The 20,774-nt window shown below is 38.3% G+C and overlaps 1 long non-coding RNA gene across 1 annotated transcript in view; it reads left to right on the forward strand.

Moving 5' to 3' along the window:
• Positions 1-6,757: 6,757 nt before the first annotated feature.
• LOC135324315 (uncharacterized) overlaps positions 6,758-20,774 on the forward strand; it is a 61,405-nt gene continuing 47,388 nt past the window's right edge. The window contains exon 1 of the long non-coding RNA XR_010385684.1: positions 6,758-6,884. This is a non-coding gene — a long non-coding RNA (uncharacterized LOC135324315). The remainder of the gene's footprint in view (positions 6,885-20,774) is intronic.

A 20,774-nucleotide genomic window follows, 5' to 3' on the forward strand; every position in this document is an offset into this window, starting at 1 on the left:
CCATTCGCTTTGGAATGACTTCCTCCTTTAAAAATCAGTCACGATTTGAGCTGATCTTTCGAAAGCCAAGAGTAGAAACTTATTGGGAGCCTTTCTGTGAAATGTGCCTTTTGATTGAGGCATAAAACTGGAGGCCCCTATTTATATTACATTCTACATAAGTCAGTGAATGAAACAGCTCAAATCTGGATACACCTTATACAGTATCTGTAGTACCGCGCCAAATGGGGATGAATAAGCTAGCTCTGAGAGGCTGGGGGTCTGCAACTATAACATAGCTGTGCTGCAGCATCGCTCTGCCAAGGGTAGTGAACCCTGCTGGGAGGTTTAAGACAGATTTATGCTGATCTGAGGCAAAGTAAATCGAAGAAAGCTGCATTTAAAGGAATCCAGTTGAAGCAGCTTGATTGACATAGTAAAGTGCACTGTGTTTTCACACACATCTCCCAGCTGTTATTTGTCAGAAATATTTAACTCCATAACAGTATGAGCAATACTCATGTACCTATACATGGACAAATGCATACCTGTATCTTGCAGTATAATAATAATTTGTTTCCTCCAAATTGTAAATAATACTATGCTGGCACAAAGCAAAGTGCTGCTCTCTCCCCAAGAGTGTGTTTTCTGATGATGCAGATTATCTGAGTGTTTATTTTCAAAGATCAGTGTCTTTAAATCGGAGATCAGTGTCTGATGAAAATTTCCTGAGAGACAAGTTTGTGACAGTAGAGATGTACCTTCATTTAAACTAATTTGGGTTTTCTATTTAATAAAACATCTGTGCCAGAATTTGCTTTTTCAGTGAATTTGTTTATTTATTAGTAACACTACACTTGCCTAGGCATTAGCTATTAGCAACTGGCTGACATTTTAAAGTTTTAATTTTAGCATGTGTTTAATGATCTATTTTTTCCAGTGAATACCACAAAGATCTTTTTGGAATTTAGGTTACAGTTTCAGGCAATTCAGTTCAATAGCAGGAGATGAAAAAGACAACTTCTCTTGATGATTTATTTAACAGTTGAGTTTTTATGCCGTCTTCAGTAATTGCATGGTGTAGGTCCCTATAGGGGCTATTACATTACCTGAAGTCATTCCTGCTTCTTCCTACTAGCTGACCTATAATGTAGGTGTTTGAGTTACATTACACATGTAAGAAACACTGTGACTGAAATTATGAATTCAGTAAGATCTGTGGAAAATTAGTCATTGACTAGAGTAAGGCAAGAAATTAACCCTGAATAATGAAATATATATACACAGCTCTGTAAGGGTTTGTCATGCAGTTGCAACTTAATCTGCTAGCTAGAAGATTAATTGTGCTTAGCAATACTAAAAATGTGGTTGTTGGTGCTGTTCCTTCTTTTTACCATTTCTTCTCTTTTCATATTAAAAGTAAATTGTGAACCGGCTCCTCCAAAATAAGTTTACAGTTAATTGATATTTTCTGTTTTTATGATAGTAAATCTGTTCGTGTGATAATAAATCCGTGAGCATGTAGCATTTGCTTGTAACAGTTATAAGCAGTGACACAAATAATAGAAAAATAGCTTGTAGGCTGCAACTCAAAACCTGTGAGTGCCCAAAACCCACTTGTGTGTTGAATATTTGTTTATAGAATATCGTCCTTTGGATATGAATATGCTGTTGACTAAGTATCTTGCAAATGTCACTTACCTAAAACTAAAAAACTACTTGATCACTTGATGTGGTTCACCCTTGATTTTACAATAGCATATTCACTTGTCCTTCTGACGTTCAGGTGACTAGTCTTCCCCCTGCTCTGCAACAGTATGGTGCACAACTAAGACGTGGCAAAGGCGCTCCTCTCTGTTGAATTGTGAAACAGAATACATACAGACCTCTTTGGAGAGCACCTTCACTTCTGCACGCTGAAATTTGCTTCTGTGAGATTTTCATCCATGTATTAGCATGCAGAGGGGTTTTGGGAAAAGGGATTGGGCTGTTTGGCCTGTGACCATGGATGAAAAGATTTTTCGGATGGCAGGATATTTCAGACCAAGAGCTGCAACAATAGGTAGTCAGAGGCCTGCAAAGGCAATTATAATCCTCCACACTACAGCGAAAATCCCCTGCCTCTGAAACATTTACTCACATTTTGCACAGGAAAAAATGACTTGCTTAATTATGCAAACAATATATCTAGGTCTCTCCCTGAAGTACACTAACTGCAACCACATGAAATTTCTGATGAAGAAGGAGAAAAGGAATTTGGACTGCAAATAATTTTAGTCTAGACTTTGTCCATGTATTTTGGATCAGAAATTCCAAGTCTCACTTGGACTTTTCCCAGAACTACAATTGTCTTTGGAGAAATAGGTAACATCGGCAGAAAGAAAGAAGCTGTTTTTTTATCTAAAATGCATGGATTCTCTGGGAATTACAATACTTTTCTATCTCTGCCACCATCTTACGCTCTGTGTATAAAACTAAGATTTTCATTGTTTCTTACCTTATATCTTCTGTGTAAAACTAGTGCTTAGAACAAAGTGTCACCATCCTTTAATGGGCATCTTAATACAATTTTAATGCTACACCAAAACAATTCAAAACAATTCTTTCATGGAGACTGATGCAATTCAAGAACTGTTCCTTCATGCTGTACATGATGTAGCTTACAATTCAATGGCAGAGTATCTCTTTAACAGGCTTTATTTACATGAAGAGTGGAGGACCCTATATATGGACCCTATATATGTCTTAGCATGTCTTAACATTTAAATGAATAAATTCGTCTTTTCACTGAAATATCACCCTGAGCAGAGAAATAGTAGAGCGCAAGGTTATAGGGGACCTCCAGGGGTCCTTCAGACTACTTGCTTCCCAGCAAGACACCTCTCCTAGAGCATTCCCAGCAGTTGGAGTCATGGTAGACTGAAGATAAACACAAACAAGATACATGTTTTTCCAGACCTCAGACCATTCTCACTGATCTTTTCAGAAGTCTCTTCTTACAGTCCACATCATTCTTGTATTTGCTGCCCAAAACATGGGACTTGAGTCCCAAAGAAAGGAAAGAATTATTTCATATATGCTACAGAAAACAATCTGTTTATGCATCCCAGTATAAATGCATAACTATAAAATAATTCCTATATGTCTCACATATTAACATTACCTTATTCACTCTATCAAGAATCAAGAAGGCCACAGCAACAGTAAAATCTGAAATTCATTTGGAGTTATCTGTTCAGGAGTCTACATTACATAGTGTCCAAATACAAACAATTAGCCTATCTTACTTCTTACCATAAGGAATTGTGTCAGTTAGAGATGTTATGAGGATCATTTTTCTCCTACCATTTGCATGATACATGTCACCATTAACAAGAGATTATCATCATTAAATACAGATTTGGGCAACTTCAGCGAAGTATGATGTGAGAGATCCAGTTGTCAGGAAGGATCTAGGAATTTCTGCAAGGATTATAGATTCGGCCGTGGGAGACATAGTGAAAAAAGTTCCCTGTGGAAATACTAGAATACGCTGTGCACAAAGGGCATGAACCTGCAGCTCTTACAGGGACAGTTGCATTGTCTTCAAGACAACTGCTCATGTGAGTGAGGACTAAATCCAAAGCATGAAATTTATACTCTTTTGCATGATGCTAAGCATGTTTCCAACTTTTTTCCTGGATTGCCTTGTTTTGTTTTGGTATAGTACTTTTCTCTGAAAATGCTGCAGTGAAGTAAAGTTTCTGAATAAGCAGATTTTGCAGGGCTTTTCCATCTTCCCTTTAATAGTAAATAATCTGAAAAAAGTGGTAGATTTACTCAGAATGGCACACTGGGCCAAATCCTGAAGGAAGAGTAAACTAGACTGGAAGAGAAATCTTTATTCAGTATGTGCAGAAGCAAAACAGTCTTTGGTCTTTGTCCTCAGAAACACTGAGCACATAATATTCTACATACTTCAGTGTGGAAATTACTCCAAGAGAAATGAAGGTATTCTTTGAGAAATGGCTGGCTGATTGAAAACTGGGCAGACAGGGTATGGGATAGAAAAATGGAATATAAGGAATGTCAAAGAAAAAGTAAATTAGGTAGTCCTCTTTATGGTTTCCTGTAATTTCAAAACCAAGAAGTTTTCAATTAAATTGCAAAGAAAAAATGTTTTACAGTCCTAAAAGTAAACATCTTTTAATGCAATGTATAAATAAACTGTGAAGCTCATTACCACAAGATATCAATCAAGAAAAAAAATGCTAGAAGGAAGAAAATATTATATGTGTAATAGTACATTAGCATTTATATTAGGATAAAAATATGCAGGTGATTGGTACAAATCCAGAAGCTCCAAGGCAGAAGACTTGGTTAGACACATCCTTCTGCTCTTGCGTTTCTAACTTGGCTTCTAAAACATGGGTTACTGTTCCCTGTCAGAAGCAAAGATGCCACAACAGATGGGTGAACCAGTCTGAATTGCAGCTATTATACCATCTGCTTTTATGGGGGAGCTAATGGGCATATTTTCTTATAAAATTCCTTAGTACAATTTGGCTCTGATGTCAGAATTAGACCCATTTAGAATTTTTAGTAAATGCAAAGTCCAGGAAAGAAATAAGAATTTCAAAACAACTCTAAAAGGCTTTACATATTCACCTCCAGCCAAATGTTTCAAAACATTTCCTGTGGGTGCATACTAACTTTAGCATGCTGGGTTTTGTTACTTTGCATACATCAAGAAATTGTTATCCGCTTCTTCATTTCAATCATATTCAGTTGCAGCCCCATGCTAGTAGGATCTGTTTTCTAAGCTTTAAGTATTCTGAAATTAAAAGGAATATAATGTAGCAAGAAAGACTGTAAGCTAGAATGTAAAAAAAACTGTGCTAAATATGATTACAAGGTGACAGCAAGCAATGGTGTTATCAACCCTTTGGCTGGCAAAGCTTTAAAAAGTTTATTTAGAATACATTCCAAAAACTTCTTAGGATAAAACTTCTTGTGTAAAGAAATGCTGTTTTGGACTATTCATTTATTTTTTTCAATTTCATTACTTTAATTTTCAAAACTGTTATATGAACCAGACATTTAAAAGGTTTGTCTGTAGTGTTTGACAAAACACCCACCCAACTAAGGCTGCCAAAGGGCATATGGAACATTCTGTATTTTCCCACTGAATCTCTACCCAATGAAAAAGTTTTCACTTTATAACCCTGGATATTGCTTATTTTGCTTAAATGAATGGTACATTACAATTTTTGTCTCATGTCTTTCAGTTCTGCACATGTCAGAGCAATTTACAAGCTAAAATATGGAAACTACAAAAACACACACGTTTGACATTATGCATGACAGAAGTTAGGCAAAAGCTGATGCTGCATTGAAATGTATAGAGGTGTCAAGTCTAACAGATTAACTAGTGCGCTAACAGCAAAAATAAAGATAGCGGTTTTATGTAGCCAACAATGGCTCAGATCCTCAATGCCTGTAAATACACATGATTCATCCACACACAAAGTAAAAAAATAAATTTAAAATTAGTCTAGCGAGCTTTTCTTTTTGTCGCCCGCCCCCTAATCCTACCCTTTATCTTCTTTAGCCCTCTGTATTATGTCTAAACTTCAGGGCCAGGAATGCATTTTGCGGTTGTTCTGTGAAGTGTGTAGTACGTGCTGGGTGTTGCCTGAATAAAAATACTCTTTTTTCTTCTCCAGCTTCTTCAGAGGAGCAAAAGGATTGTGGCTTAATGTGTCATCTGAGTGAGGTTTCCCGAGCTCCTTTCCCTGTTAACTCACTGTGATGTGAATGTTGCTTGTCAGCCAGGCTGTGAAATGCTTCTTTTGCAGAACCACAGCATGGCTGAGGCTGGAAGAGGCCCCTGCAGATGGTCCAGTCCCTGGCTAAGAGCAGGGCCACCTCGAGCAAGTTGCTCAGGCCCATGCCCAGGGGGGGGTTGAGTCTCTCCAAGCATGGAGACTCCACTGCCTCTTCTGTCAGTGACACGAACACTAGGTATGCTAGGGTGATATCAGCCACAGAATATTTAGGGTCTTTTTTTACTGCCAGCAAGTTTAGAGAAGAGCAGGAGGCAGGGGTTCCTCTGTCCTGGCAGGAATACAATCATTTTGAGGTGGATAGGGCAGTGAACAGACAATTTGAAGGTTGTTGCCTGACCAGGTATGAAAAATCTTGGCTGTCTTCACTGAGATCTATAGATAGGAATACAGTCTGCAAGATACCTGCAGCGATCTTTCCTCTGTAGTGGTGAGGCCTCCAGCGGAGAACTGTGTTTGGTTTCAGCTTCTGTATTTCAAGAAAATCATGAGCCAATTGAAGAGATCCCACAATAAAGCCACAAGTACAGTCAGAAATCTAGAAAATATGACCTACAACGAGAGACTGGAAGAATGTTTGGCCTGGAGAAAAGAGAAGGGAGGCATATTAAAAGCTTCAAAACCATCCAAGACTACTGCAAAGGAAAAAACAGCAATTTGTTTTCTGTCTGTGGTGGATAGGATAAGAAATAATGCACTTAAGATTCAGGGGGATTCAGGTTAAGCATTAGCAAAAACTTTCTAGCAGTAAGGCCAGTGCAGCCGTGCTGTGAAATCCCCTGTAGCGCAGCTCTTCAAGAACAGGTCAGACAGGACTGGCATGTTCAGCTGGTCCTGCCTTCAGGCATGGGAAACCTGACCCCTTGCGTCCCCCTCCAGCCTGAGGATTCTCTAATTTCTCCATATGAGAAAGAGTCCTGCTATAGAGTCAGTCAGGCTAGTTATGCATAAAGTGCACCAGCAGTGAGACATAGAGGTAGCTACCGTATGTGCTGGAGGGGCAGCTCCCTGGCACGGGAGGACTTTGTGCGTGTGCTGGCTTGTACAAACCAAGCTAGTCCTGGCCTAAGCTGTTGCAAGGTAAGCCAGGAGTACTGCTGCTGTAGTCAGAGGAGCTCCTCTGGATTTACACTCGCATAGTGTAAATACGGCTCGCATTTAACTCACTCCAGTCTGGCAACATAGTTGTATCTTGACTGGCACTTACCAGTGAGGGGCTGTCGCTTAGCTCTGTTTCCTGCATAATCTATTGATGGGCCAGTCAGTGAGGGGCAATGGACTTTTTGATTTTTCTCAATTTGTTTAAAGCAAGAAATTAATTCTGTGGTTTCTAAACAAATTAATTATTCAGCGTTTTCTTCCCTTTTGATTGGGAATAGTCCTGAATTATTTTTATCAAATTAGGGATTAACTTGTCTTAACTGTTGCAGAACATGCTTTAGCACTGCTTGTGATCTCTTTAGATCCTAGCTACCTTGAAGAACTAGCAGGCAACTGTCTTACTTGCGCTAATTCCATATTTGTCAAATGCCATTTGGTATATATTAAAGGGGCATTGAGGCTGGTTGATGTTTCTTTTATGACCTTTCGCTTCAGAAAGCAAAGCGAGTTGATGAAAGCATCCAGGAAAATTAACTTCTTTGTCTGTGCATTTTACTGAAGAGCCGGTGAAATACAGCAACTCAGAATTCAAAACTGTTTTCTAATTTTCTGTGAGGGTTGTATTGATTCTGCCACTTTCTATAATCTATGTGTAATTCTATCAGTGTTTTGCTTCTTACATACTCAGTGTCCTCTTAAAAAAACCCCAAAACACTAGAAACCCACTGTATTCCCTTTCTGTCAGCCAACAATCTAGATAAATGCCAAATAGTCAGAAGGGAAATGTTCTAACAAAGTTTGACTACCATTTTAAATGAGTGCAGATGTACTTCAGAAATCAGGACAAAGAACTTGCTGTTGTCTGTTGTGTCTGCTGGAAGACAAGAGTTTAGAACAATATGCTGTGAAAAATAATTTGCACATTGCTGGTATCCCTGATAGTTAAAAAATATATTGAGGCGAATGTACACTCATAAGGCACATAAGAGCCTACTTATTTTAAACGGGGTCCATTTTAGCATACATGAATCTGCACATATGAATTCTTATGTGTAAGAGTTTTGTAAACTATCTTTTGGGCATCCACATGACTTAATTTATTTGTGAGAATTCATCTGCACAGAAAAATGGTGTGAAGTAGCTTCACGTTGCATTCTATCAATTCTGTGCAAAGATGCACATCCTGCTGTCTTGTGTACATAAAACTATATTAACAAACAGATTGACACCTGGTGTTATGCAATTCAGACTGTGTAGTGTGGTTATTAAAATATTGATATGAAGAAGACATTTTGAGTAGTATTTACAGTATGAGCATTTTGTGCTCCTGTTAGAGAATGAATAGGAATTGATTCCAATACGGTTCAAGTAGCTTGAGCCATCCTGAGATACGATCCCAAGCTTTTTCTCTGATTCTCAGTCCAGCTGTATGTACAAAGTACATTTGGATGGTCAGCCCTATCATTCTTCAGTAATCTTCTTGTTTCAAACTCCTCAGGGAACATCCAGTCCTCTTCAGCTGAGAAGGGGGATTATTGTTATTCAGAGGCTTCAAAAGGAAAAAAAGGAACGTTACAGATTGTTTGGTCTCAGAGAATAACTCTTTTCTTTCCAGAAAATAAAGCCTTCTGACACCTGTTAGCTTCCTTTTCGCTTGAGGGGATAAAGCTAAATGTGTGTTTGCCAGTGCATCAACAGCAATGTTAGTATAAATGTATGGCATTAATATGTAGAATCAAAATGTATAATGCTGTGAAGTGCTAATTTGTAGGAAAGAGAGTAAACTCAATCCATAATTATATCAGATAAAATTAAATAGTGCCTCATGTCATGAAATAGCCATTAAATAGCACTAAGGAAGAAACTATGTTTAAGGACAACTTATTCCATAACTGTCCTTACAAGAATTCCTGTATCTTCTCTGGGGCATTTGAGGATTTCATCTGTCAGACATATGATGCTGGACTAATGGACCAACCTGCTGCAGCAATTCCTTATTCCTAAGAAGGGCTGTGTTGTCTCTATCCTATTCATTCAGCTCCTCTAGGAAGTCTGCTATCACTCTCTGTGCTGCTTTCCCTGATTCAAAGTCTTCTAAAGCCAACTTGATCTCATTAATCCCTGGCCATATCAAATTATCTAATAATGTAGTTACCATTAGATTAAAAGTTTTTTAAAACCTTGAGAATTCCTTTAACCCTTATATTTGAGTTTAGAGGTGGTGCAAATGTTCCATAGATGAATTGTGCCAAAAAAACCACAGTTGCCAGGAATCTCCTTAATCATAACAATACACTGGATTCTGATGACACAGAATAATGAAACTGGAGTATGTCAACAAATAAAAGGAAATATGATAAAATATATAGCAAAATCATTTAGTCTCATCTTTTCTCTCGAGCAAATTTTTCTACCATCTGTAGGCAGAAGAATTCTAGATGCGATTACAAAGTTTCACAAACAGAGAAACACATACATGCATCATAATTGCAAATTGTTGCAGAGATACGGTCCTTTAGCTTAATTCTAAGTAACATGGCCATTTAATCATAGGCCGAATTACTCTATTCATATCCAAGTTTAGGATGACAGGACTAAAAATGGTAGAGATACAGCCTCATTCAAATCTCATTCAAGTCAGTGGGAGCAGCATAGTTTGCTGCTAAAGGTTATATGTTGCCTTGTCAACACCTATGAAATTTCCTGGAACTTTGCAAAATAGTTCTGGAGATGAGCTATAGATTGCACTTACTCACAGATTTATTTTCATTCATTTCATTCAATCTTGAAAGCAGCTTATGTGAATTTGAATAGGCATGTTGCAGTATCTTGCTCAATAATAGCATGTGATGTTAATTACTGTTTCTGTTGCAGTAGCCCATACGTATGGAACTTCACAGTGATTTTCCCAGGGAAGACCAGCATACCATTAAACCCTTGTCCCAAATAATTTGCAGTCACAAAAAAAAGTATTAATACAAACATTATTTGTAAGAGAAGCGAAATGAATGTATTTCTCTTCAGATGTATTTGAAAATATTTCTTTTTCATTTTGAACAGTTTAAATAATATATGCCAGGAATGAAACTGTAAAAATATGAACTTCATATAGGAACTTTCAGAAATAAAGTTTGTATCTTTTCTTGGAGATCCAAGAGGGATTGTGTTAGCACATATTAGGTACCTCTTGGAATTATCTGTAGAAACTAGGTGAGGGAGAAATGTTTTGTGGGAAATCGTATAGAATTAATTTTACACATGCTTTGGGAATTTAGGACCTTTGGGAATTAAGAGGAGGATTTTCTCTGGAGGCAGTTTTATCTCTGATCTAAAACCTGCCGTTGTTAATTCCTAATTGCTGTTTAATAGCCATTAATTTGGAGTCCTCCATTTCTGTTTTCTCACTTAGTAATGGGGCGTGCTGACTGGAGATGGGCTCACACTAGATCTCCACCTCTGACCCTAGGAGATTGCACGTGTCTGGAATCAGAGAGGGATAGGGCAGCGCTCAGGACAGGATTTCCTTGATGAATTGCTTGTTTCTGTTTTTAAAGAGTCTGTCATACAAATGGGCCTCTATTTTACTCAGTTTTCCTTTCGGTAATAGAAAATTGCATCCATCTCAGTAATTGGTGGAGTTGTGAACACGCTCAGAAGTAGGTTTCTTGAGGAACATTCTTGAGAATAGAAGCTATTAATTTGTCACCCAGTGAAATAGCCCTGATTTTCTTTCTTTTTATGAGAGACATGAGTGTCCTCAGGCCTCTAAGAGCATCAAAGGCATAACTGCAGCTGATGTAAGCCCCTAAATTGGTTTCAAACCAGCTACTTTGGGCCAGAGAGCAGTATACATCAGGATGGCAGAGATTAATGTGGGCTGACTGCCCAGGTATTTTCCAGACTTCTCAAGTGGGTTCTCTAGTAGCTGATTACAAGGGAAGGATTTTTTTAGAACAGAATCTCCTCTTGTATTTGTCATGCAGTTTTTATTCGTTACGCCTGAAGCAATGGCTAGGCGGCAAAAGGATTACAAAAGCATGACCTGAGATTGAGGAATAGATGCAAATAGATCACGCTAAATGGTGTCCTGTTAGAGTATCTGTTCTAATTTTTTATATGTTGTTTTAAAAGACAAATTTTATTTGACTCTTAGGATTGATGGCAATGATAAGCTTTCTTGAACCCAAACCTAGAAATCTCATACACAGTTGCTAGATTCTTCTGGAGCCGCTGATGCCTGCAGCAGTGAGTGCGTTACAAGTGTATGAGGTTAAATGAGACTTGTAGGGTACAGAGGTTGCTACTCAGTCAAGAACTTCCTTCGTGATTTCATGTGGGATACTATAGAAAGCTACATAAAGAATCTGACAGGCATCTTTCCCCTTGCCTTCTCTTTTCTTCACTCCTCCCTTTTTAGGTACTGCTGCCAGACCACTTTCATGCAGCTCAGCCCTCTCTGCCCATCCTGCTGTCTGCCCTGGCACAGGGCTACCTTCCCACTGACTACTGCCATCCTAGTGCTGCACGGAAAACTGGTATTGCCCACTAGAGAGAGAGCCTAAATATTTCAAATCTGTCTAGTATATTCTTAAAAAGACACCTCTGGCATAAACAAAAACTATCTTTATCACAAGTTCAGTGGCACCAGCTCAGTGAAGCTTTCCTGCATACTCTGGTTCTTGTAATATACTCCACTCATTAGGATTTACTCACCAGTACAGTTCACCCATCAATACAATTATGTGTGTTTGCAATCTAAATTTTAGATTCTGGAAAACTATATAATATGTGCCATGAATATTACAGTAGACATTGGTGCCTTTTAGCAGTGACTTCTGAGGAGCCTTTAAGTCTAAATTTTAGAGGTCTCATCTTCTGGATAACTGTCAAATGTAGGTGGAAAGATTTCTGCTTTCCAGGCACCTTGCTACTCATATGCATGTTTTCGTCAGGGATCATTATTGGGTTACTTAATGATTAGTTTGGATATGAAAAGGCAAAGCTAGGAACTGTTATTTTAAGGAGACTTTCTCAACCACAGTAAAATCAAACCCAGCATGGACGGCAGCAAATAGGGTGGAGTGTAGTCACCCAGATACCTTGTGATGACTGCGTGGCTAAGGAACGATTGTGAGTAGCATAAAATTTCAGAAGGCAGGTAATAGGATCTGGAGCTTTGAATGTCTGTATCTCCAGGTAAAACCTATTTTAAATGAGCCTGGCTGGGAAAAAAGGAGGTTTGGCTTCTATCAAGTAAGCTGGTGAAACTTGTCCCCCTTAATGGAAAAGCATGCAGAGATTTTTTAAAAGTGCTGAAAGTAGGTAAACGGTAGGCCCTTCCCCCCCCCCCCCCCCCCATCCCTCCAGAACTCATGCTATCACACCCAGAGCTGGCATAGGCACATGTGGCAGAGCACCTTCCCTAAGCTGCAGTCGTAACATCTTCTGTAGCTCTGCTATAATGGCAAGTGTTACTTGGTGATGCCAGCCAAGAAAATATTTAAGACCTAATCTGAAGACTACTAAAGTAACTGGGAAGAATCACACTGATTTTAAGTTGCATATGGTCGAGGCCTCAGCAAGACAAATAAGCAGAGTAATGCTTTCTGTCAAGCTGGCTCATTTCCTGAAAAAAAGAAGATAACATCCTCAGTGCACCTCGTGGTAAGAGCAACAGAAATAGAATTAGTACCAGAACAATTTGTTTGACAAATACAGACATTGTGAAAGAATTCAAATCAATAATCTGTTTTGAAAGCTGGATTTTGGTACAACAGGTTATCGGCACAAGAAGTTCACACTATGCACACACACTTAATAATAACCTGTCATATTCTGTCTCATGCTCATTTCTGTATGATACCAGAGTCATTGTTTACCAAAAATAAGCTCTGCATTTGTTATGCATATATTATTATACAAGCTTGCTATTGAGATCTCTGTAGGAATTTCTCTTTTTCAGATAGGAAAATGGTAAAATAAAATCTAAGTCTATATTTTTTTCAGTAAAAGATTAAGAATACATGTGTTCTGTAATGCTACAAAATAAGGATCATTATTTGTAAGGAAAAAAAAGCCACTTTGTCATAGGGATTTACTAGAGCAGTGCAAGATGACTCTTAGTTATCAATATGTGTGTTCAGTTGGAGGCCACCATTCATTCTACCAAGTGTTGAATGATGCTTTTGAAAGAAGCCTAAACAAAATTAGATATTTCACTAAGAGAGGTTGTCACAAAACACCAGCAGTGTTTGCGCATATTGATCTCAGCAAATGATGAACTAAGTAATTTTATGTTCACTATCACTGGTCATAGCAAGATCATTCATAAATATGATGGTAATGTATATGTTTGCATTACTCCAGTTAAAGAGGGAAGTATTTTACTACTGAAGAACTAAAGAAAGACTGAAGGACTTTCCCAAAGTCATAAAGGAAGCCTAGGGCAGAGCAGAGAACTGAAGCTGAGCTGGCTGTCTGCTTAATTCGTCTATCACTTTGACAGGGGACATTTTCCTTGACTGAGATTTGCGGCAAACCATTGCCTGCATGGTAGGTGACTGGCATCAGGCTTCTGCTCCCTGCCTCGTGTCACCCTTTTACTCCTGGAGTCCCCACAGCTCCTTTTCCACGTTGCACACCTTCTCCTCCATTCCAGTTCATTGTTTTTCCTCTGAAAGAGGGATGGGAGAATGAAAAAGGAAGGAGAAAAAATCAGCTGTTAATGTAATGAGCAAGCCTGTTTTAAAACTTTTTGAGTTCATTTCCTTCTCCATCCATGATAACGAAGGAAGATGCTCATGCAGAACCAGAACATTGAATTACGTTAAAAGAATTAAACTGCCTTATGGAAGACTGTTGCAACGTTGCATCTGTTACGATATTAGATGGCTGGTGTAAAGTTAGGGTTTGTGCTATTTTGTGTTTACTGTTTCGTGTTGTCTTTATTACAAAGTGTATTCCCAACACATTGTGGAATTGTTTGTCAGTCTTTTACAGTTTTTGGACTGCTGAACCTTGTGCAATGCTAGTGTGAAATTTTGTGTATATAAATTGCTGAACGGCATCTGTGAACTCCATACTGATTTCTAAGTTGCTATTCTTAGTCAGCTTCTGTGGATCTCTGAAAATACTCAAAGATTTGTGGGAGTTGAGAGACAATGAGCTCTCTATAACTTTGCCTAAATTAAGATTGAAGCATAAGCTAACTAACATATATGAGCACTTTCTTCAGGTGCTCTGCAAAATGTAAGTGGACATGGACATGGTGGGCAGACCTGAGTCAGCTTTAAGCTTGTTAGTGTAGGAAACAGTAACAATGAAAGCAGGACACAAGTAACTGGAGTACATGTCCCAGAAAGACATGTTTGCTTATTACTCTATATTGATGTCAATGTTACTCTGCCTTTCACTGAGAAAGATAGGATGCCATGCTACATTTCCACAATTTGCCAGGCAAACACAGCTTCAGGTAGTACTAAAGACAAGGCTGTGTGTCCTGTAACACTTACTAAACTACTCCCGTTAAAACTTTATGGGAATCTAGGAGAGCATTCTGCAGGCCAAAACTGGATCATCTTTGCACTTGTTAAAACCTTGTCTATGTTGGAATTTTAAAATGTGTTAGTTAGTGGATGTGTGAACAATGACATCTTCCATGCTAGAAAAAGAAAAAAAGCTTTATTTCTCTTTCTAAAATATTAGCAGAGAAAACACATAGTGATTTTAGCCTCAGTGTAGTTAGTTAAGGTAGCTAGCTAAGTTAGGAAAAAGCTGGCACTGGCATCAAGGTGAAAGTCCGTTGTTTCTTTTCTTCAGTATTTTATATCAGGACAAGTAACTCAATGTATAAAGGTATTTAAAACAAATTAAACATTAAAATATCATATTTTGCAATAGAAGTGAGACATAAAACATAGAAGAAAGTGTCTATAAGGGTCTGCTTTCTTAGAGAAAAACATTTAAATCACAGTTACTTAAAAGTCATTGTTATGTTAGTAATACTTCATCCAGAAGGAATCTTGGTATTCTTGACTTTGCTGTAAGCAATGGTGGTTGCATTTGCCAACTTATTTAATGTAGAAATATACTTGTTAGTAATTTTTTATTTATTTTTGAATTCTGCTGAGGTGTAGTGAGTCACAACTGTGCTTGCTTTAAGCACCTTTGTTCACTTTTAAGCCACGTCAGCTTTTATTATAATGTATACATTCTTCCATTCTGATGCTAATCATTTCAAATTAGAGTAACTCTGAAAATGTTTTTGAATGAATCAAAGCATTTCTGTTTGGGAAACAAATAGGACTCAGATCATGAACATTGAGTCTATTACTGAATCATTCCTCCTGTTTCTGTGTAGTCACATCAGGAGATCCTTGACTTTTTGCTTTTTGGGAGGGAAGGAGCATTTTCAGTTTCATCTCATCATTTTTTGAGTCAAGGGAATAACTAGATGATACAAAGCATTCCAAAAAGAGTATCTCCTTTGATGGGGCAGCTATGTATGTAACATGAAGTTCAGGTCTCTCCTACGTGAGGAGTTTCTGTTGGACATCAATTGCCTCCCTAGTAGCTATATACATTTAATTAAACTGAAAGAATGCTCCCGTGCTCCTTTTTCTAAGCACTCATTTGAGTCTCTGTATCTACACACCATTGTGTTTGTGTTTTGTTTCATGCTGGTTTCCTAGTCTTATGTGATGCTCTGGCTGTCTTGGTTTCCTCCTTAGTAGCTATTAAACTCTTGGACAAATTTCACAGCCAAATTTGACTATGAGGAAAAAGTCCTAATATGGATAGGGAAACTGGTGTGGTAGCTCTCTTTTGGTGTAAGAGTACAGGATGAAATACTTTGAGATAGAAGAGGTTACTTTTAACCTCCCTAACCTTCTGTCCTGAAAGCCACACTGAGCTGGAGAAAAGCCAAAGCCTGCAAAGGGAACAAGGGCCTTCAAATGCAATGGTATAAACTTAGCACTCAAAAAAGCTGTTTCTACATCCCCTAATGAGGCACACCAGCAAGGGTCTACAAGACAGATCACTGTAAATGCATTTATATTAACTGGATGAAGTGCTTTTTGCAGAGCTCTCTTAAACACTGCCTGGGTCTCCAGTGATGTCCATGGCTGTCTGTAAAGCATGCTTTTGACTCTGGCAGCCCGGTGAAATTTCCTCTTCACTAGTTCCCCTAGTTGCCTTTGTCCTTTCCAGAAACATGTTTGCCTCAGCCTGGGTAGGACCCAAACTATTCATATGCCGGCACCGTCTGCCAGCCTCTTGGGCAGAAACACAGGCCAGCTCCTTACTGAACACACATGCATGGGGAGAAGGATGAGCCAGCTTGCTTTTCCCTTCAGTATTTTTGTAATGATGCCTCAGCTTCTTGGGTTTGGCACAGAAGTAGCATCTGTCCTGGGATTATCCCTTCTGCCTTTTGTTTAACTTAGCCATAAAAAGACATAGGCAGTCCAGTGACTTTTGGAAAGATGTGACTGAGCTTATACCTCTCTCAGTAGTTCAAGGGGATCCTGGATCTCCTGGTGAGACCATGCAGACCTGAAAAGACAGGTAGCAAGGTCACAGGGCCAGGGCCATTACAGACACAGGAACAGTAAGCCTTGGGTTTCTACCAAGTTTCAAATGAAAGGAGACTATCTACTCAAGGAGAAGGCACTAAGGCAACCACAGAGGTCAACTTAAGACAATGCAAATTGGATTAGCTACCTGAAATGGTGTAGTTCATCAAAACCCATGCTGACCTTATAGCAGCACACTGTTCTGAAAAAGAGTCCAAAGCAAATTCACTGCAATGAGACAAGACACAAGATCTGTGGGGGAGATGATCATTTGTGTGGTGATACAAGACAGTTTATGTCCAAAATCATTAAGACGAGACTGAAGACACTTTTTGTGTAGAGGAGGTTCCACAGCTGGCTTGAAAGGAGTCTAGTCCGTTTACTGAATTGCACCTGCGTTTTAGCAAGCATAAATCTGGCACCAGATGTGGTCAAGACCAGACACCACCTGAAATCCACATGGAAATTTTCATGTTTCAGTATGACAAATAAGCAGCTGAGTCTGATTCCAATTTTTTTAAATGGATTTAAAATTAAATGTTTATAATCAGATGTGCACTGAAGACAAGGCCTCCTACATTTTACAGCTGAACGAAGAGACAAGTTTCGCAGTGAGTCATGCCACAGTGCTGGATATTTTCAATGACAGAATGCCTAAAGAGTGCTGCTCTTCCCATTATAGACTGGAACTCAGGTGCCTGATCAAGTCATAAGCACAGATTGGTCTCCGGGTTTGAGAAAAGCTAATTTCATCAACAGCAATTTCAGCAGGATATGTTTGGAAACTCAAAATCTATGCTGCCAATGAATTGATTTCAGGCACAATTTGCTGTGGATTTGGCTTTCCAAAATTCTGAAGTGAGAACGCAAAGTAATGAGGAAAGCAGAATAATAGGCTCTTGAAATTTTGTGATTTACTGTTTCTGCCAGATGTAAATAGCCTGTGCAAAGCCTTTTTTGTTTGTTTTTATTTTAATTTGGAAGAAGTAAAAATGAAACCTACAAATAAACATGTATAGTAGCATTAGTCATTACTTTTTTATTATTATTTTGAAATCCTTCAGAAAACTGCTGTGATTTCACTTCCCATCTTGATTACTCATAAGACTTCGTGAAATAATTTGGACAAATAATTTTCTATTTCTGGGTTACTTACAAGCTGTTTATTCTAAGTATTTTCTATTCCTTCAGTATTGGCTATTTAATACACTGTATCGCTTCTGGTCCCTTATTTAATAACGGACATGCCTTACACAAGAAAATAACATCTTGTGGTTTTCCCATCTGCATTTGCAATGAATATTAATTTATGCTATATATGTTTTACACTGAGAATTTTAATATGTTTTCCTAAAATACTTGAGCATAAAGCTGGTGAGGAATTTTCCTTTTTGTAAGAAAGTGCACATTCTTTAAAAAAATGGCAGAAACAAAACAGCTTCAGCAAGGCCTGTTCCACGAGAGATTATTCAGTACAAACAGATCTTTTGGGGAAGGGAGAGAGAGAGAAAGGACTCCCTGAAATAAAGAATAACTCGTGAGAAGGAAATTCATGTGGGATGTGGGAAAATCAGGTCTGAGGAGCTGCTCTCCCTCATTAAGACAAGTTTTTTCTATGCAAGACAGATACACCAAACATTTTACAAAAGGTCAGTAATTGTCTATTTCTCATTTTTTGTGTGCCCAGCCTGAAGTAAATAATCTTTCCTAGGCCTCTCTGTCATTCTCTGAGGCACCCACCTCCACCACCATAAGCATGAGACAGAAATCAAGTAGAAAAAAACTGCCGTGAAATCGAGCAATGAAAGATTGTATCAATGCCCCCTTCTCATGCTCCTGGAGAAGTTGAAAATAGGATTTACCTAATGACATAATAAAAATTAAGCAGCTTTCTCAGGGGAAGAACACCTGCCTGTGAGTGTGATTCACTATACATTACTAGCAGCATTGAGAATATTTCCTTTTGCACAAAATATTTATGGCATTGACTAAATTTTCAAAAGATGATGTTTTAAAATGAATCCTTAAATTTATTTGTACAGATACTGAAATACAAAGTCTGATCTTCAAAAGTATCCAGCAGCTTCTCTTACTTTTAGAAATCTTTGTTATTACTCATTACTTGCATGTGTGGAACAGAACATGCCTTTTATATGAATGCTCTCTAAGCAATACCTGAACAGAACATTAACTCTGGTCTTTGAATTCTCCCCATTGAAAAAGAAAGCTGGGGTCATCATGAGGATAAGTATTTACTTAGGGAGTAAATGACATTCTGTTTAGAAACAAAGTTCAGAGACATATGATGAAAAAATTGTAGCAATATGGAACAGTTTTAGCAGGAACAAAACATGGATATCTTCTCCTCTTATGCACTAGGTAAACCGGATATGCAATACATGATGATGTAAAAGCCAGCTGGATTTCTTTACATTTTGCTGCTTTTAGCCAAAAATCAATTTAAAAAAAATATGATGTGCAAAACAATGCCTATTTTAATCCAGTGTTCATATTTAAAAAGTAGAAAAACACACAGGAGTGAGAGGAATTCAGAAATGAGCTATCTTTCAATAACAAAAGCTGATCTACATTATGCATATGTAGTAGGTTACAGAGAGGAGCCTGGAGTTCAGGACCTTTCTCACACTGATTCCATCTGCGCTGCATTTCAAGCATGAGCTTGAGTCTGCACTGAATGCATTTGTGTCTAGCACATCCAGTTTGCTGGAAATGTGTTGAAAATGTGATCATTGTTTATTCAACAGATCTTCATGCCTTCTGCAGGAGCCAGAAAAAAATTTTGTCCCTCCCGCTCCTTGATGATTTTTTTTGTCTTCCTCTGCAGAACCGGAGATGATCCTCAAAGAAAAAATGTGATGATACTCCAAATTAGTATGTCTTGCCATGTGCCCAGGATTGTTTGATAGTAGTAAGGAAGGCCTGACCCTTCTCTGCCTCTCCCCAGGCAAACTGACGGCAGATATTTGGGAGATTTATTGCCTTCCTCTGAGAATTTCTGCTTGCTGTTGAAAGTATTTATGCCTTTGGCAGTGTCCTGATTTTCAGCTTTGGGACAACATAGTTACAGCTTTTAACCTTTTATCTAAGTCTTGCATGTATTTGATGACACTGGGCAGTGTCTTGAAGCTTGTAGTGGATTAATGGCTGTGGCGTAGATGTTCTGCAGTCCTTCTGAGCTAAACAGCTGCTCCCTGCCTGTGAGAGGAGAGATTGGACCCACTAGCATGGACAATTCCTTCAGTCTCTGTCCCTATCTGTTACCCTCAGCCTTTGTATAACACAGTAGGTAGTATGATAATAAAGAACATATGTTGCACTCACCAGCTTGTTTTCACTACATTTTTATTGATGCTTTTTGAAGTTGCAAGAAAGCTTGGCTAATTTTCTGCCAGTCTTTTACCCTTCCCTGTTTTGACTACAGCTCTCTCTTCTAATGGCTACCAAAAAAACAGAGCTGTCAAAGCAACCAAGCACATTCCTTTCATTTGACCTAATAAAAATTATCCTCCTCTCCATTAGTTTTATTTAAATATATCCTGACTACCCTGTCAACCTACTAAAAATTATCACACCTACATGAGCCAAGGTTTTGATATATCTAGAGCAATCTTAGCAACAGATTAAAGGAAGGTAGAAGTAAACACAAATTTAGATAAAGACAATTGGGATGACATTACAAGGCTGATGAATAAGATTTTACCTCTTTGCACTTCCTTAAAAGCAGCATAAAAGTACTGGATGATGGTGCACAACTCTCTTGGTTCCTCTGATCTGAGGATCTGGAAAATATCTATTCTATGTTTGCAATATTGTCTCGGATGAAGATGTCTTGTGTACTGATCCTTCTTAGCATTCTGCTCTGGATATTCATGAGTCATTAGCTATGAATTTTCAAAGGACAGGTGATAAACAGAAGTTAATATGTATTAGCCAGTTCCTCAACTGATATAAACTGAGGTATCTCTATTGAAGATCTTATCAGGTCTCCCATGTGAAAACTTTGAAGTGCTTTATAAATACGAAGTAATTAGGCCTCAGGATCAGTCCTACAGTATCAAACCTATTTAAATGCTAACATATTTAGTCACAGAAGGATTAATATATCAGGCAAAAAGTGTATTATGCCATTCAAAGGCTGAGCTGAGACAAAACCCCATAAAATCTTAGCTGCCAGTTCTGCACCCTAAACCACTGGGCCATTCAATTCTCACTGTAGGGTGAAAAAATTCTTACTGTGCTTTGAGTCTGTCTGGCACAGTCGCTGTGATTATGA

The sequence above is a fragment of the Dromaius novaehollandiae genome, chromosome W (assembly GCF_036370855.1).
Source record: "Dromaius novaehollandiae isolate bDroNov1 chromosome W, bDroNov1.hap1, whole genome shotgun sequence".
Lineage (NCBI taxonomy): Eukaryota > Metazoa > Chordata > Aves > Casuariiformes > Dromaiidae > Dromaius > Dromaius novaehollandiae.